Source organism: Callithrix jacchus, chromosome 2 (assembly GCF_049354715.1).
Source record: "Callithrix jacchus isolate 240 chromosome 2, calJac240_pri, whole genome shotgun sequence".
Taxonomy (NCBI): Eukaryota; Metazoa; Chordata; class Mammalia; order Primates; family Cebidae; genus Callithrix; species Callithrix jacchus.
The window spans coordinates 8,375,084-8,402,420 of NC_133503.1; the positions used below are offsets into that span (position 1 = coordinate 8,375,084).

General features: G+C 46.9%; 1 long non-coding RNA gene across 13 annotated transcripts in view; it reads right to left on the minus strand.

Annotated features, from left to right (window-relative positions):
• The window catches only part of LOC118149188 (uncharacterized), a 219,237-nt gene that overhangs the window by 63,410 nt on the left and 128,490 nt on the right, over positions 1 to 27,337 (minus strand). For all 13 annotated transcript variants that reach the window (XR_013528685.1, XR_013528681.1, XR_013528684.1 and 10 more), the window contains exon 5: positions 12,950 to 13,136. This is a non-coding gene — a long non-coding RNA (uncharacterized LOC118149188). The remainder of the gene's footprint in view (positions 1 to 12,949; positions 13,137 to 27,337) is intronic.

The window sequence follows — 27,337 nt, forward strand, 5'->3', positions numbered from 1 at the left end:
CTACCTACCACCAATCCTCCTGAACTACAACTCAGTCGCGTGATCTCAACTTCCCAGCAAGGATCTGCACCCACCTACTACCAATCCTCCTGAAATACAACTCAGTCGCGTGATCTCAACTTCCCAGCAAGGATCTGCACCTACCTACTACCAATCCTCCTGAACTACAACTCAGTCACATGATCTCAACCTACCAGCAAGGATCTATACCTACCTACTACCAATCCTCCTGAACTACAACTCAGTCACATGATCTCAACTTCCCAGCAAGGATCTATACCTACCTACTACCAATCCTCCTGAACTACAACTCAGTCGCGTGATCTCAACTTCCCAACAAGGATCAGCACCCACCTACTACCAATCCTCCTGAACTACAACTCAGTCACGTGATCTCAACTTCCCAGCAAGGATCTATACCTACCTACTACCAATCCTCCTGAACTACAACTCAGTCACATGATCTCAACTTCCCAGCAAGGATCTATACCTACCTACTACCAATCCTCCTGAACTACAACTCAGTCACGTGATCTCAACTTCCCAGCAAGGATCTGCACCTACCTACTACCAATCCTCCTGAACTACAACTCAGTCGCGTGATCTCAACTTCCCAGCAAGGATCTGCACCTACCTACTACCAATCCTCCTGAACTACAACTCAGTCACGTGATCTCAACTTCCCAGCAAGGATCTGCACCTACCTACTACCAATCCTCCTGAACTACAACTCAGTCGCGTGATCTCAACCTACCAGCAAGGATCTGCACCTACCTACTACCATCCTCCTGAACTACAACTCAGTCGCGTGATCTCAACTTCCCAGCAAGGAAGTCAGGAAATGTGCTCCTGCCTGTTGGGGAAGAGCAGAAGAAATCAGGATTTGGTGAATACCACCTTGTCTCTGCAGAAAGGTCTGAGGCTATCAATTTTGAGAGGCATGGAGTATCATGGAAAAGCAGCACTGGAGTCTGGAAGAAGGGACAGGAGAGTAGATGTGGATGGTCACCATGGTGAAAAAGTGAATGGTGGCTGGGCGCGGTGGTTCACGCCTGTAATCCCAGCACTTTGGGAGGCCAAGACAAGTGGATCACTCGAGGTCAGGAGTTCCAGACCAGCCTGGCCAATGTGGCGAAACCTGGTCTCTACCAAAAAATACAAAAATTAGCCAGATGTGGTGGCACACATCTGTAATGCCAGCTACTTGGGAGGCTGAGGCATGAGAATCTCTGGAACCTGGGAGGAAGAGGTTGCAGTGAGCTGAGATCACACTACTGCACTCTAGCTTGAGTGACTGACCAAGACTGAGGTCTTTCCTAGTGTGTCTCAGGAAAAAAAAAAGTGAATGACAGTCACCCTTAGTAACAGAGAGAGACCAGAGGGGTTTGCACGATGCTCCAGCCTCCAGCTCAGACAGAGCACCCCTTCCAAGCCACATCCAAACCCAAGGTGACTTCTCGGTGTTTTAGAGCTGGAAAGAGGCAGAAACATCATCTTATTGAATGTGGCCATCTTGCAGAAGAGGAAAATGAGGACCAGGATGGGGATGTGACATGCCCACTGTCAAGACACAGGCAGCACACTTTGCTGGACTCCATCTCACTGGGAAGAACTGCATTTCCCCCAGAGACAAGTCACTGCTGTTCTCACAGATGGACTAGAAGTTACTCCAGGCCACCTCTGCTGACATTTAAACACATTCCCATGCAACTCACAGTGAGACCAATTACTCTCTTATCATCCGCAGAAGCCAGGCGGCATCTGAAACCCTGGCACTGTCCTGGGAGACCGCAATCCCACACCCACTGGTTTCTCCCAGGATCCATGCCCCGCCTTCACGTCAGTCATGTTGACAGCCAGTCTCTCTGACAGCACCTCCAGTATCCTATATAGTGGAAGTCATCAGATTCAGTAAAAACTAACCTGACAGGCTGAAATGAAAACAAAATGAATAGAATGATGGCCAAAGTCCAGCGCATAAAGTAGTTCAATAATGCACAATATCATTCTTAATCCTAAGAAGCCATCGCATATGATTAGGACAATCATACCGAAACTGATTGTCACCACTGATCACTGAATCCTACCGCAGAACCCGACAGGGACAAGAGACACCTGGATTTGAGTTTGATGCCGATTTGCTGAACACCCAATCTTAGACCCCCTTAAACTTCTCATTAGCTGTAATTTCAGGTTGTTCTTTCATCCCAGACAGCAACCCTTAATGGAGTTAATTAAAGGCACCTTTTAAAAGTCCCGCTGTAGCTTTTTTGATTACAGTTATAAAATGTACCATAGTAACCTTTCCCGCTTTTGTAATTACAGGTTTGTGAAGTTTCCAGTTATTTCCCCTTTATGAACAATCACCTTTAAAGGAAGTTTCCCTGGTCATTGTTATGTGGCTTTCTGTTTGATACCAGAAATTATAAACGACTACAGCACGCCACTACAGGTCATAAAATCCATGCCATGTAACGTTGCATGTAATTATAGGCTGCGTTAAATTGCTTATCTTCCTATCGTCAGCCCGCATTGTGATTCTGTTTACACATCTGCTTCTTCCACTAGATTCTGAAAGGTTCAAGCACTGGTACCTGCAATCTGTACTTCATCTCTGTACATCTAGTGCCAAATGTAAAGCCTACCCTGAAAGGTTCTTACTTCCTGATAGGTAAGTCGTTGGATGGGAATCAGAGATACTATTTGGAATGCTTCCCTTCTTCTGCTCAATCAAAAAGCTCCTCCAGCCAGGTGTGGTGGCTTACCCCCATAATCCCAGGGCTTTAGGAGGCCAAGGCAGGTGGATCACTTGAGGTCAGGAGTTCAAGACCAGCCTGGCCAATGTGGCAAAACCCCATCTCTACAAAAAAAGAAAAATTAGCTGGGCACAGTGGCAGGCAACTGTAATCCCAGGTACTCAGGAGGCTGAGGCACAAGAAACGATTGAACCCAGGAGGCAGAAGTTGTAGTGAGCTGAAATCGTGCCACAGCACTCCAGCCTGAGTGATTGCAAGACTCCTCCACCACAAAAAAAAAAAAGCACTTCTCCTTCAAGTATCTTATCAATGCATGATAGTGATTTGTTTGATGTCTTTTTCTTTAAATACAATCTGAAGGAAATAATCATAAATATTAAGAATTTTAATCTTGGGCCAGTTTCAATGGTTCATGCCTATAATCTCAGCACTTTGGGAGGCTAAGGCAGGAGGATTGCTTGTGCTCAGGAGTTTGAAACCAGCATGGGCAATATAACAGCCCCATCTCTAGAAAAGAAATGTTTTTAATAAGCTTGGATAAGCTTGGCATGGTGTTGCATGCCTGTAGTCCCAGCTACTCAGGAGGCTGCAGTGGGAAGACCATATGAGCCTGGGAGGTGGAGGCTACAGTGAGCTGTGATTGTACCACTATAGCCTGGGAGACAGTAAAACCCTGTGTTTAAAAAAAAAAAAAAATCTTATCTTGGAATAGCAAGACAAATGTGACTTATAGTTTTTGTTTCTTCTTCTTCTTTCCCCCTGCTTCTCCCCCTCACCCTCCCCCTTCTTTCTTTCTTCCTTCCTTCCTCCTTCTCCTCCTTGAGACAGAGTCTCATTCTGTCGCCCAGGCTGGAGTGCAGTGGCGTGATCTCAGCTCGCTGCAACCTCCACCTTCCAGGTTCAAGCAATTCTCCTGCCTTAGCCTGCTGGGTAGCTGGGATTACAGGTTTCCACCACCATACTTAGCTAATTTTTGTATTTTTCATAGAGAGAAGGTTTCACCATATTGTCCAAGCTGGTCTAGAATGGCTGACCTCAAGTGATCTGCTTATCTCAGCCTCCCAAAGTGCTAAGATCACAGGCATGAGCCACTGCATCCCACTTATAGTTTCTTCTTTATGCTGTTTTGTATTTTCCAAATTATCTTCAATTAATATATATTTCTTTACAATCTGAGCTATTAACTAAATGGTGCCTCTAGATTTTAATAAAATAAAGCTAATCTTTAAAAGCATGTATGCACACCTACTGTGTGCAAAGCCCAGTGAATGGGCTCCAGTGCAGACTGACCTCTGCAAGGGAGGTGGTATTTACAAGCTTAATGTCACTCTCCATTATTGCTGTTTGTGTCACCTTAAACTAGTCACATAAGAGCTCCAGCCCAGCTTTCTTATTTACAAAATCAAAGGGGTAGGTAGATGCCAGGATTTCCAAGGTTCCTATGAATCCCCAATTATATAAACAAAATAACTCATTTTTCCTAAGAAATAATCCACATCATTAGTAAAACAGATCACATGATCTGGGAATGCCAGTGAGCATGAGATGACTGATAAAGACCATCTTCATGAAGAAAGAGATGACAGAGTTAGGTTTGGAAGAATAGGACATTAGCCTGCACAGAGGACTCGGGAAGGCAGTGCAGAAAGCAGCAGTGGCTGGGTATGGTGTCTCATGCCTGTAACCACAGCACTTTGAGAGGTAGAGGTGAGAGGATTGCTTGAGGCCAGGAGTTCGAGACCAGCCTGGGCAACATAGTGAGACTCCTTCTCTACCAAAAAAAAAAAAAAAAAAAGCCAGGCATTGTAGTGCATGCCTATAGTCCCAGTTACTCGGGGGAGGCTGAGGCAAGAGGACTGCTTGGGGAGTTTGAGGCTGCAGTGAGCTTTTCTTATGCCACTGCACTCCAGGCCAGGCCATGGAGCAAGTCTTTGTCTCCAAAATAAAAGAGGGCCAGGTGTGGTGGCTTGCACCTGTAATCCTAGCACTTTGAAAGGCTGAGCCAAGTGGATCACCTTAGATCAGGAGTTCAAGACCAGCCTGGCCAATGGGGCAAAAACCTGTCTCTACTAAAAACACAAAAATTAGCTGGGCATGGTGGTGGGCACCTATAATCCCAGCTATTCAGGAGGCTGAGGCAGGAGAATTGGTTGAACCCAAGGGGCGGAGGCTGCAGTGAGCCGAACCTCCAGCCTGGTCAACAAGAGCAAAACTCCACAAAGAAAGAGGGAGAAAGAGGGAAAGACGGACGGAAGGGGAGAAAGAAGCAGTGTGAGCAAAGGCATGAAAGGCATGGTAGAAACTGGAGCTGGGCATATGAGGAAAGCAAACTGGCACACAAGTAAAGAAGTGGATGGGGGAAGCTAACATGTCAGTATGATGGTTAATTCTGTGTGTCAACTTAATTAGGCTGTGGTACCAAATATTAGATCAAACACTAGTTTAGATGTTGCTGTGAAGGTATTTTTAGATGAGATTAACATTAAACTCTAATAGGCCTTGAGTAAGGCGAATTGCCCTCTAGGATTTGGTGGGTCTCATCCAATCCACTGAACGCCTTAAGAGAAAAAACATATTTCCCGACCCTGGAGGAAAAGGGAATTCTGCTTCCAGACTGTCTTTGAACTCGAACTGCAATATCGACCCTTTCCTGATATCTCACGTCCGCCAGCTTATCCTATAAATTTTACACTTGCCAGGCTCCACAATCCATGGGCCAATTCCTTAAAATAAATCTCTCTAGGTAGGTAGGTAGGTAGGTAGATATAGATACACACGTACATACATACACACACAAATGAATGTAGAGATAATTGACAGATACATAGATATATAGATGGATGATTGAGATGACAGATAATAGAGATGATGATAGAGATGACAGATTAGCTAGATGACAGAGGTGTAGATTAGATGACAGACAGATGATAGAGATGATAGATTAAGTGGCTAACAGATAATAGAGATGATTGATAGTCGGTGATAGAGATGATAGATAATAGATTAAACAGATGGTAGAGACAATAGATGAATAGATAATAGATTAGATGACAGATGAATAGATTAGATAGACAGATGATAGAGATGATAGATTAAGTGGCTAATAGATAATAGAGATGATTGCTAGGTAGGTGATAGAGATGATAGGTGATAGAGATGATAGATAATAAACAGATGATAGAGATGATGACTAGATTAGATAGATGATAGAGATGATAGATTAAGTGGCTAATAGATAATAGAGATGATTGCTAGGTAGGTGATAGAGATGATAGGTGATAGAGATGATAGATAATAAACAGATGATAGAGATGATGAATAGATTAGATAGTATGGACAGATGATAGAGATGATGAATAGATTAGATAGTAGATATGGACAGATGATAGCGATGATGAATAGATTAGATAGTAGATATGGACAGATGATAGAGATGATGAATAGATTAGATAGATAGTAGATATGATGGACAGATGATAGAGATGATGAATAGATTAGATAGATAGTAGATAGATATGATGGACAGATGATAGAGATGATGAATAGATTAGATAGTAGATAGATATAATGGACAGATGATAGAGATGATAAATAGATTAGATAGAGAGTAGATAGATATGTTGGACAGATGATGGAGATGATGAATAGATTAGAGAGTAGATAGATATGATGGACAGATGATAGAGATGATGAATAGAGAGTAGATATGATGGACAGATGATAGAGATGATGAATAGAGAGTAGATAGATATGTTGGACAGATGATAGAGATGATGAATAGATTAGAGAGTAGATAGATATGATGGACAGATGATAGAGATGATGAATAGATTAGATAGTAGATAGATATGGACAGATGATAGAGATGATGAATAGATTAGAGAGTAGATAGATATGGACAGATGATAGAGATGATGAATAGATTAGATAGTAGATAGATATGATGGACAGATGATAGAGATGATGAATAGAGAGTAGATAGATATGATGGACAGATGATAGAGATGATGAATAGAGAGTAGATAGATATGTTGGACAGATGATAGAGATGATGAATAGATTAGAGAGTAGATAGATATGATGGACAGATGATAGAGATGATGAATAGATTAGAGAGTAGATAGATATGGACAGATGATAGAGATGATGAATAGATTAGATAGTAGATAGATATGATGGACAGATGATAGAGATGATGAATAGATTAGAGAGTAGATAGATATGATGGACAGATGATAGAGATGATGAATAGATTAGAGAGTAGATAGATATGTTGGACAGATGATAGAGATGATGAATAGATTAGAGAGTAGATAGATATGATGGACAGATGATAGAGATGATGAATAGATTAGAGAGTAGATAGATATGATGGACAGATGATAGAGATGATGAATAGATTAGAGAGTAGATAGATATGTTGGACAGATGATAGAGATGATGAATAGATTAGAGAGTAGATAGATATGATGGACAGATGATAGAGATGATGAATAGATTAGATAGTAGATAGATATGGACAGATGATAGAGATGAATAGATTAGATAGTAGATATGGACAGATGATAGAGATGATGAATAGATTAGAGAGTAGATAGATGATGGACAGATGATAGCGATGAGGAATAGATTAGATAGAGAGTAGATAGATATGATGGACAGATGATAGAGATGATGAATAGAGAGTAGATAGATATGATGGACAGATGATAGAGATGATGAATAGAGAGTAGATAGATATGAAGGACAGATGATAGAGATGATGAATAGATTAGATAGAGTAGATAGATATGATGGACAGATGATAGAGATGATAGCTAGACAGGGAGATAGATGATAGGCAGGCAGATGATAGATAATCACACACACATACATCCTATTGGTTGTTTCTCTGGTCTCAGGTTGAACCATGTGGTTGACAAGTAGAAACCCTTGAGATGACAGAGCTAAGACTATGTGGTAGGTCTTTAGCTAAAACAAAACCATGTCCCTGAAATGATTGGCCAGCACAAGTTACAGTAAAAGCCTCTTAGCCAGCAAGACGGGGACTGATGGCCCATCATTAGCAAAAAATGGGAGAGAGTGCGGAGTCATAAAAAGATGATAAAAGCACACCTGCAGTATCATAGATTAGCTTAACACACATAAATATGCATCCATTCTTTGGGTACATGCTCACTACTTGAATTTCTGCCTCATTTTCAAATCTCCTGTTTTATTTACTTGAAATGGAGCAAGATTTTAAAGACACTTAAGAGCAACTGATCTGCACATGTACCCCAGAACTTAAAGTATAATTAAAAAAAGAGCAGCTGAAGCCCAGAATCCTCCCAGATTTATATCATCATTCCCCAAATTTTACAGTTGCTCTGGCTGCACTCAATTTGACAGCGGTTGTTAAGCAATTTGCCTTTATTAAGTCTTTCCCAAGCATTCAACTTAATTTTCCTAGAAATGACAACTCTATTACTTTTATACACTCCATCAGTACCGCAATATTTACCTAATTCTGTAATTGCCATAAGAAATATATTTGCATGAACAGGTTTGGGGACAAGTGTAATTGACTCTTGATAAGCATGCCGTTTCCCTGATTGGAACAGCTGTGAACGTCTCCGGGACGAAGGCACTGGTCAGGGGGGTTACAGAGGAAAGTAAGAGCACTGCTTTGCAGACAGAGGTGGTTAAGGAGGCTGTTAGAAGCAGTGGTGTGCCGGTAGCAGTTTAACCCGGGTTAAACTGGTTGGCTCCGGGTGGGTGGCTGGTTCCTGGTGTTTGCAAATATCTGTGGTGCCAATATTCCCACTCCCAAAATGACATTACTGAAGGTGGAGTTGGAAAGAGATGTGTACGACTGGTGACCAATAAAAGCTCCAGTGCACCTTCGTTAGGAGCACGCTTTTGGCCACGACAACGATCAGTCTTTCCAAGTGGACCATGCAGCAAGCAACAAGGCTCTCAAAAATTTCCAGGTTGTTGTCTTTCAAATAGGTTACTTTAAAAAGAAGAAGGAAAACAAGAAAGGCCAGGCGTATGGTGGCTCACACCTGTAATCCCAGCACTTTGGGAGACCAAGGCAGGAGGATCACTTCAGGCCAGGAGTTCAAGACCAGCCTGGGCAACATAGCCAGATCCTGTCTCTATTAAAAAAAAATTCAAAACTTAGCCAGGCATGGTGGTCCACACCTGTAGTCCCAGCTACCTGGGAAATTGAGATGGGAGGATCACTTGAGCCCAGGAGTTCGAAGCTGCAGTGAGCTATGATTGCACCACTGCACCCCAGCCTGGGCAACAGAGCAAGATCCTGTCCTTTAAAAAAAGAAAAAGAAAATGGCTGGGCATGGTGGCTCATGCCTGTAATCGCAGCCCTTTGGGAGGCTGAGGTAGGTGGGTCACAAGGTCAGGAGATCAAGACCAGCCTGGCCAACATGGTGAAACCCCATCTCTACTAAAAATACAAAAATTAGGCAGGCATGGTGGCTACTGGGATTACATGCCTGTACGTGCTACTTAGGAGGCTGAGGCAGAAGAATCACTTGAACCTGGGAGGCGGAGGTTGCAGTGAGTCGAGATGGTGCCACTGCACTCCAGCCTGGCTGACACAGTGAGTCTCTGTCTAGGGAAAAAAAAAGATTGGGGGGAAATATTTTGATGAAAAAACCTATCAGCATTACACTTCTTTTCCCCTCTGCTGCTTGTGCTCCCCAACGCCGTGCTGACACCTGCAAACTCCTCTCCTGGTAGAAAAGCCTTCTGAGTCACCTGCACATTCATATGACCCCAAACTCCAAATAGATCCCCAGGATGTCATAGTAAAGAGACCATGGGATGGACCTGAACAGGGGCAGGCTGGAACTCAGCCTGATGTGCAAAGAGAAGCAACTGGGGCAAAACGAGCCAGAAAGGAAGAGACCATGGGATGGACCTGAACAGAGACAGGCTGGCTCAGCCTGATGTGCAAAGAGAAGCAGCTGGGGCAAAACGAGCCAGAAAGGAAAGGAATGGATCTGATGGATCTGATGGCTAAGATGAGAGGGTCATGGGGTCTCTGGAACACAAGCCCAGGGGCCGGGTGCATAGCTACCTTTGCACCAGTCCACACTCACCCAAGCCTTGTGCAGCCTAGTGCCCTGGAGAAGGCTGCCATTTTATTCTCTGGGATTTGCCAAAGACATTACTCCAGACTGGAAGTCAGCAGTCAAGAGCTCAGTCCAATGGTTTAAGCATCTTGATCTGCCTACCTACTATGAACCAGGTGTTCACCGTGCACAGATCTCATCCCAGCCCTGCCACTCTGCAGTCTTCTCACGTGGTGACTGAGTAATTTGAAATTCTTCAGTGGTTTTCAACATGTCACACACTACGTATCACCTCCTACTCCATCAAAGAACCTGGGTCTCCAGTCAAGCTAAACCCAAAATCCTCATTTTTTAGATCCTCCCATCTCAGCTTCCCAAGTAGCTGGGATTAGAGGTGCCTACCACCATGCCTGGCTATTTTTTTCTTTTTTTGACAAAGTGTTGCTCTGTCACCCAGGCTGGAGTGCAGTGGCACAATCTTGGCTCACTGCAATCCCTGCCTCCCAGCTTCAAGCAATTCTCCTCCCTCAGCCTCCTGAGTAGCTGGGATTATAGGTGGCCACCACCATGCCTAATTTTTTTGTACTTTTAGTAAAGATAGGGTTTTACCATGTTGGCCAGGCTGGTCTCGCTCCACCCACCTCAGCCTCCTAAAGTGCTGGGATTTCAGGCATGAGCCACAACCAGCCTGCCTGGCTAATTAAAAAAACAAAAATTGGGGGCGGGCCGGGCATGGTGGCTCAAGCCTGTCATCCCAGCACTTTGGGAGGCCGAGGCGGGTGGATTACAAGGTCAAGAGATCGAGACCATCCTGGTCAACGTGGTGAAACCCCGTCTCTACTAAGAATACAAAAAATTAGCTGGGCATGGTGGCACGTGCCTGTAATCCCAGCCATTCAGGAGGCTGAGCAGGAGAATTGCCTGAACCCAGGAGGCGGAGGTTGCAATCAGCCGAGATGGTGCCATTGCACTCCAGCCTGGGTAACAAGAGCAAAACTCCATCTCAAAAAAAAAAAAAAAAATTTTGTAGAGATGGGATCTTGCTATGTTGACCAGGCTGGTCTTGAACCCCTGGTCTCAAACCCACATCTTTTCCTCAGAAGGAAATGACCGCATTTATAAATAGTGTGCCGCAGCTATTGCATTATGGAGTTAAGGATCCAACAGCACAGTAGTCTTGTTGCTGCTTTAAAACACAAGGCAAGAAAACAGCCCTTCCAAGAGTAACAGTGATTGCTCCAGATCTGGCGAGCATACATGTTACTATAACAACAATTATTGTAAAATGCATGAGGATAAAAAGAAATTGTCATCATTGTGGAGTTTGGGACAGGTAAGAATGAGAGAATTCTAAACACCCTGCCATGGTCCCAGAGCTCATTCTCCACCTGCCACCTGTGTGTATGAGCACTGGTTGGTAAATCATGGAGGCCTGCATGATCTCAAGCTCCTTCCGGGTTGCTCTTGGCCGCTTCTACAGATTCTGCTTCTTGGAGGGTTATCTTGAGTCAGCTCTGATGAAACGCTGGTTCACTCCAGCATTTCACCTAACTTGCCTCCTAGGTATGCCTCAATCTCATTCCTATGTAAGCAGGTTCTCCACTATAGAATGACGGCTGAGGCTGGAGCAGGTATCCTGCCACACACCTGAGAGGTAGTGAGTGTCCTACAGACACACCCCTGCCTAGTGCTTGCTCTGGGATAAAGCCGTGAGCACAGCTGGGCCATAATCTACCTCTGCAGGAGAGGTGGCCCAGGGGCCCTTGCCCTCTCCCCCACCATGAGGCTAAACCTGTATTAAGAGAGTATGAATGGGCTGCTCACGCCTGTAATCCCACCACTTTAGGAGGCCAAGCTGAGAGGATCACCCGAGGTCAGGAGTTTGAGACCAGCCTGGCCAACATGGCAAAACCCCATCTCTACTAAAAATACAAAAACTAGCCAGGCATGGTGGCAGGTGCCTGTAGTCCCAGCTACTCAGGAGACTGAGGCAGGAGAATCACCTGAACCCAGAAGGCAGAGGACACAGTGAGCTGAGATGCCACCACTGCACTCCAGCCTGGGCAACAGAGCAAGACTCTGTCTCAAAATAAATAAATGAATAATTTTTAAACATTAACAAAATAAACTGTGTCTCCCTAAAAATTCATGTGCTGAACCTCTAACCCCCCGGTGTGATGGTATTTGGAGATGGGGTCTTTGGGGCTAATTAGCTTTAGATAAAGTCATGATGGGGTTAGTGCTCTTATACAAAGAGGCACCAGACACCTTGCTCCATCTTTCTCTCTCTCTCTCTCTCTCTCTCTCTCTCTCTCTCTCTCTACCATGGGGAGACACAGAGAGAAGACAACCAAGTACAAATCAGGAAGACAATTCTCACCAGAAATCAACCATGCCAGCATTTTCATCTTGCTCTCCCAGCTTCTACAACTGTGAGCCTGGAAAACTTTTTATCTCATAGATAGGTAGGTAGGTAGGTAGATAATATATAGATAGAAATTACATATATATATATATATATATATAAACACACACATATATATGGAGAGGGGGAGGGGGAGGAGTAGGAGGGGAGGGGAGGAGGGGGAGGGGAAGGGGAAGAGGGGGAGGGGAAGGAGAAGAGGGGGAGGGGGAGGGGGAGGAGAGAGAAGTCTTGCTCTGTAACCCAGGCTGGAGTACAGTGACATCACCATAACTCACTGAAACCTCAAACTCCTGGGCTCAGGCAATCCTCCTGCCTCAGCCTCCCAAGTAGCTGGGACTACAGGTGTTCACCACCACATCTGGCTACTTTTTAAAATTTTTTTCGTAGAGATAGAGTCTCACTATGTTGCCCAGGCTGGTCTCAAACTCGTGACCTCCAGAGATCCTCTTGCCTCTGCCTCACCAGGTGCTGGGATTACAGGTGTGAGCCACTAGCCCTGACCCTGTTTTAACATTTAAAGTATAGTTTTACCTTTACAGAAAGATTGCAAACATAGTACAGAATTCCCAGATGCCACATGCAAATTTCCACATCATTAACATCTTACGTTCCTTTGCCACATCTACATAATTCGTGAACTGAAGACGTTATTATTAGCTAAAGTCCATACTGCAGTAACAGGTCCTTACCTTTTAATTAATGCCCTTTTCCTGTTTTCAGGATTTCACCCAGGATACCCCATGACGTTCACTCCTCGTGACTGGTTAGATTGTTCCTGGCTGCCACAGCTTCTCTGACTTTCTCGGTCTTTGGCCTTCTCTTTGCTTGCAGTGAGCGCCCCTGCACTCCAGCCTGGGCAACAGAGCTAGACTCCATCTCAAAACAAAAAACAAAAACAAAATGATGCATTTGTTTTAGGGTACAGATGGAGAGATGGTTTCTGGTCTTCTCCTTGTCCTGTAAAAGTGAGTTGGTAATTGACATTGTCAGTGCGTCTTTCAACAGAGCTCAGGTTTGGAACTTACAGGGGAGATATGTATTGAGGTACGACAGACACACAGAAAAGCAGTTGAGTAGCAAGTGTACCACTGGATGGATGCTCTCAAGGGGAGCCCAACCATGTAAGTGGCACACAGATCACTAATGACAAGAGCGCCGTCTGCATTTGCTGCCCCCTGGTCCCTGGTCCCTAATAACAAGAGCGCCGTCCGCATTTGCTGCCCCCTGGTCCCTAATAACAAGAGCGCCGTCCGCATTTGCTGCCCCCTGGTCCCTAATGACAAGAGCGCCGTCCGCATTTGCTGCCCCCTGGTCCCTAATGACAAGAGCGCCGTCCGCATTTGCTGCCCCCTGGTCCCTAATGACAAGAGCGCCGTCCGCATTTGCTGCCCCCTGGTCCCTAATGACAAGAGCGCCGTCCGCATTTGCTGCCCCCTGGTCCCTAATGACAAGAGCGCCGTCCGCATTTGCTGCCCCCTGGTCCCTAATGACAAGAGCGCCGTCCGCATTTGCTGCCCCCTGGTCCCTAATAACAAGAGCGCCGTCCGCATTTGCTGCCCCCTGGTCCCTAATGACAAGAGCGCCGTCCGCATTTGCTGCCCCCTGGTCCCTAATGACAAGAGCGCCGTCCGCATTTGCTGCCCCCTGGTCCCTAATGACAAGAGCGCCGTCCGCATTTGCTGCCCCCTGGTCCCTGGTCCCTAATAACAAGAGCACCGTCCGCATTTGCTGCCCCCTGGTCCCTGGTCCCTAATAACAAGAGCACCGTCCGCATTTGCTGCCCCCTGGTCCCTGGTCCCTAATAACAAGAGCACCGTCCGCATTTGCTGCCCCCTGGTCCCTGGTCCCTAATGACAAGAGCACCGTCCGCATTTGCTGCCCCCTGGTCCCTGGTCCCTAATGACAAGAGCACCGTCCGCATTTGCTGCCCCCTGGTCCCTAATAACAAGAGCGCCGTCCGCATTTGCTGCCCCCTGGTCCCTAATGACAAGAGCGCCGCCCGCATTTGCTGCCCCCTGGTCCCTGGTCCCTAATAACAAGAGCGCCGTCCGCATTTGCTGCCCCCTGGTCCCTAATAACAAGAGCACCGTCCGCATTTGCTGCCCCCTGGTCCCTAATAACAAGAGCACCGTCCGCATTTGCTGCCCCCTGGTCCCTAATAACAAGAGCGCCGTCCGCATTTGCTGCCCCCTGGTCCCTAATGACAAGAGCGCCGCCCGCATTTGCTGCCCCCTGGTCCCTGGTCCCTAATAACAAGAGCGCCGTCCGCATTTGCTGCCCCCTGGTCCCTAATAACAAGAGCGCCGCCCGCATTTGCTGCCCCCTGGTCCCTGGTCCCTAATGACAAGAGCACCGTCCGCATTTGCTGCCCCCTGGTCCCTGGTCCCTAATAACAAGAGCACCGTCCGCATTTGCTGCCCCCTGGTCCCTAATAACAAGAGCGCCGCCCGCATTTGCTGCCCCCTGGTCCCTGGTCCCTAATAACAAGAGCGCCGTCCGCATTTGCTGCCCCCTGGTCCCTGGTCCCTAATAACAAGAGCGCCGTCCGCATTTGCTGCCCCCTGGTCCCCCTGGTCCCTAATGACAAGAGCGCCGTCCGCATTTGCTGCCCCCTGGTCCCTGGTCCCTAATAACAAGAGCTCCGTCCGCATTTGCTGCCCCCTGGTCCCTGGTCCCTAATAACAAGAGCACCGTCCGCATTTGCTGCCCCCTGGTCCCTGGTCCCTAATAACAAGAGCGCCGTCCGCATTTGCTGCCCCCTGGTCCCTGGTCCCTAATAACAAGAGCACCGTCCGCATTTGCTGCCCCCTGGTCCCTGGTCCCTAATAACAAGAGCGCCGTCCGCATTTGCTGCCCCCTGGTCCCTAATAACAAGAGCGCCGCCCGCATTTGCTGCCCCCTGGTCCCTAATAACAAGAGCACCGTCCGCATTTGCTGCCCCCTGGTCCCTGGTCCCTAATGACAAGAGCGCCGTCCGCATTTGCTGCCCCCTGGTCCCTGGTCCCTAATAACAAGGGCACCGTCCGCATTTGCTGCCCCCTGGTCCCTGATCCCTAATAACAAGAGCACCGTCCGCATTTGCTGCCCCCTGGTCCCTCGTCCCTAATGACAAGAGCGCCGTCCGCATTTGCTGCCCCCTGGTCCCTGGTCCCTAATAACAAGAGCGCCGTCCGCATTTGCTGCCCCCTGGTCCCTGGTCCCTAATAACAAGGGCACCGTCCGCATTTGCTGCCCCCTGGTCCCTGATCCCTAATAACAAGAGCACCGTCCGCATTTGCTGCCCCCTGGTCCCTGGTCCCTAATGACAAGAGCGCCGTCCGCATTTGCTGCCCCCTGGTCCCTGGTCCCTAATAACAAGAGCGCCGTCCGCATTTGCTGCCCCCTGGTCCCTAATAACAAGAGCACCGTCCGCATTTGCTGCCCCCTGGTCCCTAATAACAAGAGCGCCGTCCGCATTTGCTGCCCCCTGGTCCCTAATAACAAGAGCGCCGTCCGCATTTGCTGCCCCCTGGTCCCTAATAACAAGAGCACCGTCCGCATTTGCTGCCCCCTGGTCCCTGGTCCCTAATGACAAGAGCGCCGCCCGCATTTGCTGCCCCCTGGTCCCTAATAACAAGAGCGCCGTCCGCATTTGCTGCCCCCTGGTCCCTGGTCCCTAATAACAAGAGCGCCGTCCGCATTTGCTGCCCCCTGGTCCCTAATAACAAGAGCACCGTCCGCATTTGCTGCCCCCTGGTCCCTGGTCCCTGGTCCCTAATAACAAGAGCGCCGTCCGCATTTGCTGCCCCCTGGTCCCCCTGGTCCCTAATGACAAGAGCGCCGTCCGCATTTGCTGCCCCCTGGTCCCTGGTCCCTAATAACAAGAGCGCCGTCCGCATTTGCTGCCCCCTGGTCCCTAATGACAAGAGCGCCGTCCGCATTTGCTGCCCCCTGGTCCCTAATAACAAGAGCACCGTCCGCATTTGCTGCCCCCTGGTCCCTAATGACAAGAGCGCCGCCCGCATTTGCTGCCCCCTGGTCCCTAATGACAAGAGCGCCGTCCGCATTTGCTGCCCCCTGGTCCCTAATAACAAGAGCACCGTCCGCATTTGCTGCCCCCTGGTCCCTAATAACAAGAGCGCCGCCCGCATTTGCTGCCCCCTGGTCCCTTCCAGCTCACTACCTGACTCTGAAGAGCCGTCCCTGTCCTTGGATTAATCGGCGTGGTTTCTGAACTTTGGATACACAGCGTCACGCGGTACACGTCTTCTGCATCCACCTTCCTTTGTTCAGAGCTTCCTTTCCTTTAGTTTCCCGAGAATGGTTCTTTTTGTGGCAGAAACGTTCCACGCTCTCAACCCACGTTCCTGGAGCCAAAAGCGTCCGAGGAAAGCCAGCTTCCGGGCGCAGCGACTGCTGTGGCTGCCCGGGAACCACTCAAGCCTCCGCGAATGAAAACAGGATCTCAGGACCCCAAGCACACTATGGCAAAGGTGAAGTTCAGCTTGGGAAGTGAGCCACACAACACTGCCTTCCTTTTTGTGTCCAAACAGACGGCTGTCATCTGACAAGCCTGTGTCATAGCCTCATCCAAAAAACCAGGTTGCGGGACGCGGGCGAGGCTCAGCTCCATGATGGGAGGTGCCCGGGCGTGCTGAGGCCCTTGGGCTCCTGACCGCCCAAGAATGGGTAGGAGGCCCTGGCGCCGTGATACTCTCCAGGTAAATATCAGACCCCAAGAGCTTCTGCAGAAAAGCGATTTATCAGGCAGAGAGAGAAAGAGAAGTAGAGAGGGACGCAGAAAAGCCAGCTCCCCAGCTGCTGGGGGAGGGAATCCCAGAAGCGGAAAGCCTCTGTGCACGTGGGGGGCGGGAGGTCTTTAATCTGGAGCTTACTCCCGCCCCAGTCAAGTTCTCGTCCTATGAGAGGAGTTTCTTTAAACGTCCGTTGGAATGACTGATCTTTACTTCTGACACCTGATTGGCTGTTTGGCCCAGAGTCCGCCCACAGCTTTTGGCGGGCTTTTCTACTGGGTGAAGCTCACCTGGCCAGTCTCCCTTCACGGGCCGGCGAAACAAAAGAGGCTCACCTGGCCAGTCTCCCTTCCCCAGCTGGCGAAAGTTAGACAAAGACCTCCACGCTCCACAAAGACCTCTCAGCTCCCGGATGGAGACGGGAATCAAGGCAGTCAGGCGCCTTGCGGGGAAGTTCTTGCCTTTGAAAGCACGCCCCATGTGGACCCGGGAAGTTACCACATTCCCTCATTCTGAGAATAATCAAAGGTCACATGTCTCCGCAGATGGCCTCCCTCACATTGCTCACAAGGAAATTCCCTGTGAACCCCTAAATCTTGCAGAATACATATCTCCCCTGTAAGTTCTAATCCTGAGCTCTGTTGACACACTGACAAAATAATGTACCATTTCTTCCAGCCTAACCGTGACTATAGGCTCCCGACTTTAGAAATCTTGGCTTTTGGGAACTCTTTCTCTGTCCCTTTGAGACATAAGTCTCCTACAATGCAGAAATGTTTCTGGGAGACATTTCTTTGAAATGCAAACATCTAGGGTGACAGCTCTTCTGTCTCCCTGTTCCTAGTCGGAGGCTAACGGCCTAACTTCCTGGGTGCCTTTTCCAACACGCAGAACTACCTCCTGTCCTAAAGATATGAGAAGTTTACTTCTTCTCCAGATAAACACGAATTAACAACTCAGATGGGCTAATCATAGACACCCACCCCTTAGCATCCTTCAGTACCTTTCCTTGAGTCTGCCCAGCATTGAAAAACACCTTCTGTTCTGGCAGACTCTGTTTACACCGAAGTCTTTCTTCCCTCCTGCGGCAGTCTTGCTCCCGGAACAAAAGGGTCAGGCTGCAATTCTTGAGGCCCAATAACAAGATGCAAATGAACTGGGAAAGAGGAGAGTTTATTTCTGTAACTGGGGACAAGGAGAATGCTGGGAAAATCTCTCCAGACCAACACATTATTACAAAGTTTTCCAGAGCTTATATACCTTCTAAGCTGTATGTTTATGTGTAAGTGTGTATGACACTAAAGACATAAATAATTAATTTCTTCTAATCTAAAACTAAGGTCTGAGTCCCGAAGAGCTTCCTCTGGAGCCTCAGTCAATTTACTTAATCTAGACGAGTCCAGGTGCCAGGGGAGATTACGCTTATCCTGTTTCCTGCTAAGTCGTGAAGGTTTGAGAGTTCCTCTAGACCCCAATAACGCTTGATTGTGGAGGTCTGGGGAGTTGCTTCAGACCCACAATAAAAACTTGTTTAATCGTAAATGGGTCCTGTTAAGACTTCCTTTGTTATCTTGTCATGTTTCAAGGCCCAGGAAAGGCCTAGGCAAAAGTCTTGGTGGGCTTTTGTCAAATTCCAGCGTTTGTATAAGGGCCTGGCTCTTTCAGCTTTTGGTTTTATTTTATTTTAATTTATTTTTGAGACAGTTTTGCTCTTGTTGCCTAGGCTGGAGTACAACGGCATGATCTCAGCTCACCACAACCTTTACCTCCCAGGTTGAAGCGAGTCTCCTGCCTCAGCATTCCAAGTAGCTGGGATTACAGGCATGTGCCACCACGCCCAGCTAATTTTTTATTTTTAGTAGAGACAGTGTTTCTCCATGTTGGTCAGGCTGGTCTCGAACTCCCGGCCTCAAGTGATCTGCCTGCCTCCGCCTCCCAAAGTGCTAGGATTACAGGCGTGAACCCCCACGCCCAAGCTTTCAGCTTTTAATATTTAATGTAACCACTTAGTGTTGAAACAGTGGTTATGAAGATCTGACCTGCCACAGTCTGAATAAAGCCCATCTGGTGTCCTGTAATAAGTGTCGAGCTTTGTATCTCTTTAACAGCATGTGATGTGGGCAGAGACCAAGGGAGGTGGCCACTGTGAAGGCCACCTGGTTTCCTCACTTGCATGAACCCATTGCCAGGGCTCCAAGGTGCACACAGCCTGCCTGGGATAACTGGGGAGGAGATTCTGAACCTCGTTGGAGGAGTGATTTTCCTTCTTATGGCAATAGAGACCCTTAACAACACAATTCTTACCAAACAAGCCATGCCGGAGGTCCCACGGAGAAGGACTGGATAATGTATGTGAATCTCCTTTTTGAAGTTCTTTTCCTGGGGCCTCTCTTGGTCCCCCTCCTTCTCCCTAACTCTTTGGAAAGAGCTTAGTTCCTTTCCCTTTCTTTTAACAGTTGCCAGAGACTCGGCCCCCAGTGGGAATTAATGGGATTAAACTCCAAGGAAGCTGGGAGCAGATCTCTTTCTGAACCACAGCCTTTTGTTCTCTGGAGAAGTCAGAGAAAGTGGACCTGCCAGGTGCCGGAGTGGATGACATGAAATGGAAGGTGCCCCCAGCTCAAATCTCGGTGGCACCCCCCACCCCACTTCTTCACCCCAACAGGAGGAAGCAGTCCTGGATGTTATATGTAAAATTTTGATGCCACAAAAGAAATAGCACTGGAAGATAAATCCTCTCAGCAAAGCAGTTTACTTCTACAGAAGGGTGCACCTCATGGATGGAACAATGATGAATGCACACCTGGGCAAGGGAGGGGAAGGGGCATTTATTCCTGAGGGAGGTTGCCCCTACTGCTGTGTCATTCTAAGGGAATGTCTTCTTTTTCCAGGTCCACAAAGGGGCAGAGTTTTAAGGGCAAAAATTTCCCAGTGCCATGCCCCTCCCCCATATCCATCCCGGAGGTTTAATGGTTACATTTAAATTTCACGTAAGCAGGAAGAAACTAGGAGTCAGTCACTCCAGCGGAAGTTCTGAGGAACTCCTTTCATCGGCCTGGGGTCTTTAAAAAGGTGGGGGTTCCTCCCAGGTTAAAAGTCCCCTTCTTCCACACCCCTTCAGACTCCATGTTTGGATCCCCTTCCACAAACACTCCCTTCATGGAAGCTGCTTTTCTCTATCCTGGATTTTCCCTCTGGAGTCCCCTTCCACACTCTCTCGTGGAAGCCTGTCTTCCCCTCCTAAACTCCGTCTCTCTCTCTCTAGTCCCTAACACTCTCGTGGAAGCTGCTTTCCTCTCCTGGATTCCATCTTTCTGGATTCTCTCACTCAGTGTGAGAGTTGGCTGTTTCTTTCTCTCTCCTTCTCCGGTTTCTCTCTCTCTTTAAATAAATCACTTTCTACAATCACTTTTGTGTCCAGCATTTACTGAGCACTGCGCCATGGTCCCCTCTCTCAGTCTTGAGAGGGCAGGAGACCAAGAACCTGGAGAAACATCCACTCAGGGGTACTGAGGGCATGCTGAACCCCTAAACCCCACTATTACAATTCCCTATTGGCTAGGGTTAGACCATGCAGTCTAGACTAATCCCTACTGGCTATTTTAAAGAGAGCAGGGGTACAAGCTGGAGTGGTGGGGTGGGTAGTTTGGCAGGAAGGACAGTTACAGACCAAATTATCTTTAAAAATTCTGATCCTGTCAATGGTTGCTTGATGGGTTCAGCAAACCACCCTGGCACGTGTATACCTATGTAACAAACCTGCATGTTCTGCACATGCATCTCAAAACTTAAGGTATAATAAAAATTAAAAATGTTTTAAAGTAAAAAAAACTAGAAACAAGCTATCTGTAAAAATTAAAATTAAAAAAAATTAAATGAACTGAAAGTAAAGTTATATATATATATATATATATATATATATATATATATATAAAAGAAAACAAAACAAAACCTCTCATCCCTGGATCCCCGAATGCTCAGGAGACTGATTTAAGTCATAATAAAACTCCCATCTCTCACACAGCTGGCTCTGCATGAATTTCTCTTTTCATCGCAATTCCCCTGTGTCGGTAAGTTCGCTCTGTCTACGCAGTAGGCAAGGTGAACCCACGGAGTAGTTACACTCCCAGGCAGTTTGCTGGGCCTCTTACCACCCCTATTCCTATCCTGTCCCAAGTCTAAACCTTATTTGAATCTATTCTTTTTTTTTTTCTGGATTCCAAGACAGTACAGTGACTGAACAAGGAAACCAACAAAAGGAGCCTGGAGTACCATGGCACCTCCTCCTGCTGAGACTCATTCATTCACTGGCAAGTATTTTGTATGTAATAATAAGGTTCCAGACACCATTCTAGGTGCTGATATTACCAGAAAGGAGTCCTGATTCAGACCCTGAGAGAGGGTTCTTGGATCTCGGCCAAGAAAGAATTCAAATTACTCCATAAAATAAAGGCAAGTTTATTAGAGAAGTAAAAAAAACCAAAAGAATGGCTACTCCATAGGCAGGTAGGCAGGGAAGTAGCATGGGCTGCTCATTGGTTCTTCTATTCTTTCTTTTTTTTTTTTTTTTTTTTGGAGATGGAGTCACCCTATGTCACCCAGGATGGAGTGCAGTGGCGCAATCTCAGCTCACTGCAATCTCTGCCTCCCCCTCCCGCATTCAAGCGATTCTCCTGCCTCAGCCTCCTGAGTAGCTAGGACTACAGGCACACACCAGCACACCTGGCTAGGTTTTGTATTTTTACATAAACACACACAGTATACAGTGTAAGAGTGGGGCTAGGGGATTGTCAGCTGCTCTCAGAGGGTGATGGCAGCTAACTGACCGCTACTCAATGTTCCTCCCCACATTTATTCCGTATAGATTTAATAACAGAAGTTCTAAATCAACATGCTTGTGGATGATTAACATGAAGTAAACAACATTAATGGGTAATTCCCCTTCCACCTCCCCTGAGAGGACCATCCCACACAAAGTTCACATGAGCAAACAAAGACAAGGGAATGTGGGGTAAACAAGACTTAACTGGGGAAGATTTTATTGTCCCTAATCTTCACCCTATGACCTAATGCTCTAAGATAGGAACTGGCTGCCTTCAGCCAGTCTCAGGAAAACCTTTTGGCCTTTCAAAAGGTTTGGGACTATAATCTTACACTTTACCTAATATTTCCCTTAATATCTTGCCAACCACCCTGAGTGAATCTCAGCATCTCCCTTTAGCTCATAGATGGCCGTTTTCTCCCTGTGACTTCATGTTATCTTCTCTGTGTGAGCCTGTGTCCCTGTGTCCAAATTTCCCCTTTTTATAAGGAGATCAGTTGTATTAGATGAGGACCCACCTCTATGACTTCATTTTAGCTTGGCCACCTCTTTAAAGAGCCTGTCTCCAAATAAGGTCGCATTCTGAGATTTTGGGGGTTAGAACTTCAGCACGAATGGAAAGACGACACAATTCAACCCAAACAGGGCCTAAGCTGGGAGAAGCTGGAAAGCATGAGAACAGAACCTGAAGGGAAGAGTAAGGTTGCTCAATGATGGTGTAGGCTATTCCCTACTAAAGGTGGTCTTGATGGAACCCTGGGAACTACCCAGCTGGGGCTTTCTGGAGGCCACATATCCCCTTAGGACCTCTGACCTCCTCATCTCACTCTATAGGTCTCAAAGAGGCCCCTATGAAAACAAACTTGGAAGGCAGCAGGATAACCTATATGCCCCTTCAACATCATGTGACACAGACTATGAGTACGCAGGCATTGATGATGGGAGAAGGCAATGGGGTATAAAGCACACAGCCTTGAATGGATATGAACCACAGGAAATCTTTCCATGAGCACCCAGCCAACCAAAGACAGCCTGGAGGTCACTACAGCATTTAAGAAGTTGCCACAAGATCCAGGATGAGAAATCGTAATCACGATCAGGCACTGTGGCTCACGCCTGTAATCCCAGCACTTTGGGAGGCTGAGGCAGGTAGATCACAAGGTCAGGAATTCAAGACAAGCCTGACCAACATAGTTAAACCCCATCTCTACTAAAAATACAAAAATTAGCCAGTCGTGATGGTGGACACCTGTAATCCCAGCTACTCAGGAGGCTGAGGCAGAAGAATTGCTTGAACCCAGGAGGTGGAGGCTGCAGTGAGCCAAAGTCATGCCACTGCACTCCGGCCTGGGTGACAGAGTGAGACTGCATCTCAGAAAAAGAAGAAAAAAAACAACACCGTAATCACTACATCCTCTTCAATCTCATGCAGAAGCCCCCACTGTGGATTTTACGTGGCAGCTTGCAGAGCTGGGGCCCTCACTGCTGGAGTTCTTTGCTCCAGCCACACTGTGCCACTTTCAACAGGATCACATTGTTATCGATCAGACAGACTGTTTCTCAGAAATACTCAGCCCTGCCTCTGCCCCAGCACTCTCCACTTCCTTGGGAAGAGTGTCCTTCACTCCATTTTGGACTTGATCATATCATTTGCTTTGGACAATGGCATGTGGGTTGATGCAAAGAAGGATTTGAAACGTTTGTCTGGTTTGTGTGCGCTCTTCTGCTTCTGCCATGGTCATGAGAAGAGTTTCTTCCAGGGAGTGAGAATCGCTCAACCTGTTTCCTAGAATGAAGTCACAGAGAGCAGAACCACCCCAGCCAAGCCAATCCATGAATGAGAACACATGACTGTTGTTATGCCATGGAGATCTTTGTTACACAGCTTTGTTGAGGCAATAGCTAACTGATATACATACTCTTACCCCCAGGGACACTGCCTGTGCACTTTCCTCTGCCTAGAATAATCTTCTCCCACCCCTTTTTCTTAGGTCACTTCTATGAATTCTTCAGGTCTCAGCTTAAACATCACTTCCTCTGGGTGGCTTTTTCCACCCCACCGCAAGCCTGGATTATGTGTCGTTCTGTCCACAGTTTTCTGCGGCTCTTCTACTGCTGTGCACTGATCACACTGCATTGCAATCACCTGCTTACTTGTCTGTACCTTCCTATAAACTATAAATTCTGTGAGGGCAACAAGCATATCATTACATGCTGAACTCTGATTCCCCACAATTCCTATGTTGAAGTCCTATACCCCAGGACCACAGAATGTAGCCATATTTGGTGCTAAGGTCTTTAAAGATGTAACCAAATGAAAACGAGATCGTTAGTGTGGGTCCTAATCAATAGCGTGTCCCCACAAGAGGAAAAACAGATATATAAAGAAAAGACAAGAGAACGACACAGGAAGAAGACAGCCTGTCTCCTACAAGCCAAGGAGAAAGGCCTGGAACGAATCCTTCTCGAAAAGCCCTCCGAAGGAATCAGCCCTGCCACCACCTTGATCTCAGGCTTCCAGCCTCCAAAATAGTGAGTGAGTCAATTTCTGTCTTTCGAGCACCCATATCTGTGGCACTTTGTTTCAGTAGCTCTAGCAAATGAAAACACCTGCCTTTTCCACACTCCAGTGCTAAGTCACAATGCCAAGAAGATTTTATAATTTTTTAAGTCAATGAAAGAATGACTCATCCTCCTAGAAAAGCCAGGACATGCTGGTCCAGGGTATACATTTTTTTTTTTTTTTTTTTGAGACAGAGTCTTGCTCTGTCACCCAGACTGGAGTGCAATGGTGTGATCTTGGCTCACTGCAACCTCCACCTCCTGTGTTTAAGTGATTCTCCTGCCTCAGCCTCCCAAGTAGCTGTAATTACAGCCCCCTGACACCACACCCAGCTAATTTTTGCATTTTCAGTAGAGTGGGGTATTACCATGTTGGCCAGGCTGGCCTCAAACTCCTGACCTCAGGTAATCCACCTGTCTTGGCCTCCCAAAGTGCTGGGATTACAAGTGTGGGGTACACAATTGAATTATATGCAATTATTGATAACAAATGCCTTGGACATTCAGAGAAATCAGACATCATTCATGGGGTCCATATGGAGTAAACTGGACTGGAGGAGGTGCAGAATGACACACCACTTACCATTTCCAGGTTCTAGTGATTTAGGTCAGCTGCACAAGGGGTGTCCAATAAAACTACGAGAGAGAGAAAATTCAAGCTCATGAGGGACATATACACAAAATATAATTAAAGCCCAAGAGAGGAGAGGTGTTAACATGGGATGGCTGAGCAAAAGACTCAGGCGTGATGGTTGTGTTTCAGCAAACAGCTGTAGTGAGAAAAGAGAAGTCCAAATCACAGCATAAGTGACGATGGAGAGGAAGGAAAGCACGCTCCAGGAAAAACACAAGACCTAGTTTGGTTGGGTTATTCAGTTAAGTTTAGCCTAAAGCTGCTTCTTGATCCATTTCAAGTTCTACCTAAAGGTTTCTCTGCCCACAGTGAACCGTAACCTAACTTGATGTGTAAACAGACCATAACTTATTCTTCTGCCAAGCAGCACGTTTCAGCCAATCAAAGTTTGTTCAAACTGTGTTCAAACGCTGAGCTATAACCAATCAGCTATGTCTGTACTTCACTTCTGTTTTCTGTGTGTCATTTTCTTTTTTCTGTCCATACATCTCCCACCACATGGCAGCCCCAGAGACTCTCTGAACTGATATTGGCTTGGGAGGCTGCCCAATTTATGAATTGTTCTTTGTTCAATTAAATTCTGTTACATTTAATTTGTCTAAGGTTTTTCTCTTAAGGCAATCATAGAGTTCATGTCACAGAGCCTTAGTGGAGAACGTGATAAAGTGGCAGTACTTGGGAGGGCCTTGGATGCCAATCTGGAAATTTATTTTTCTCTTTTCTTTTTTTTTTGGACACAGGGTCTTGCTGTTGCCCAGGCTGGAGTGCAGTGGTACAATCTTAGCTTACTGCAACCTCTGCCTCCTGTCTTCAAGCAATCCTCCCACCACAGCCTCCTAGGTAGCTGGCTGGGACTGCAGGTACATGCCACCATGCCTGGCTAGTTTTTGTATTTTTTGTAGAGATAAGTTTCTGCCATGTTGCCCAGGCTATTCTCAGACTCCTAAGACCAAGTGATCTGCCCGCTTCGTCCTCCCAAAGTGCTAAGATTACAGGCAATATCTGCCACACCCAGCCTCAATCTGAAACATTTCTGAATCAATGTCCCTGCATTCATTTCTCATAAAATCTGAAAAATACAACTCTTAGCTCTTCCTCCATCCCCCATCTTCCCTTAAAGATGCATCTTTTAGCTCAATTATTCATTGCAAAAAACGACCTTCTGCCCTTCTACGTTTTTTACTAGAATTTTCAATAGGAAATTTATGTACGGTCAATTAGCCCTCCGAGAACACACTCAGCTCTGACGGATGAGCCAAGCCTTGGTTAAGACACTGCTTGGTACGTATGTCTGTTTGTGTGTCACTGCAGAAAAATGGCAATTAGTCCAGACAATTAATCACCTCCTTCAAATTAAAGCAGCTGGAAATTCTCTCTTATGCACATTTAGATTTGGCGAATCACGTGTCAACCACAGGGCTTTGGAGGGAAGCACTTAAAACAAATTTCTCTACTTGGCCAATCAAAGTTTGTTCAAACTGTGTTCAAATAAGGCAAACGCTGAGCTGTAACCAATCAGCTAATTCTGAACCTCACTTCTTCTTTATTTTTATTATTGTTATTTGAAGATTGGGTCTTTCTCTGTCACCCAGGCTGGAGTGTGGCGGTGTTATGACAGCTCACTGCAGCATCAAACTCCCGAACTTAAGTGATGCTCCTGCCTCAGCCGTAGCTAGGATTGCAGGTGTGTACCACCACACGCAGCTCATTTTTTTTTTTTTTTAAGACAGAGTCTTACTCTCTCTCCCAGGCTGGAGTACAGTGGCACAATCTCAGCTCATGGCAACCTCCTCTGCCTCCCAGTTTCAAGCAATTCTCCTGACTCAGCCTCCCGAGTACCTGGGACTATAGGTGTGTGTCACCATGCCCAGCTAATTTTTGTATTTTTAGTAGAGATGGGGTTTTGCCATGTTGGCCAGGATGGTCTCAAACTCCTGACCTCGTGATCCGCCTGCCTTGACCTCCCATAGTGCTGTTACAGGTGTGAACCACCGCGCCTGGCCACCCAGCTAATTTTTTAATTTTTTGTGGAGACAAGGTCTGGCTCTGTTGCCCAGACTGGAGTGCAATAGCACAATCAGAGCTCACTGCAGCCTCAACCTCCTGGACTTGAGCAATCTTCCCACCTCAGTCCTGTGAGTAGCTGGGACTATAGGTGCATTCCAACATCACTGGCTAATTTTTTTTTTAAATATTTTGTAGGTCCAGGGTCTTGCTGTGTTGCCCAGGCTGGTCTGGAACTCCTGGCCTCAAGTAATGCTCCTGCCTCGGTCTTTCCGAGCACTGAAGTCACAGGTATATGCCTCCGTGCTCAGCCCAGATTCTT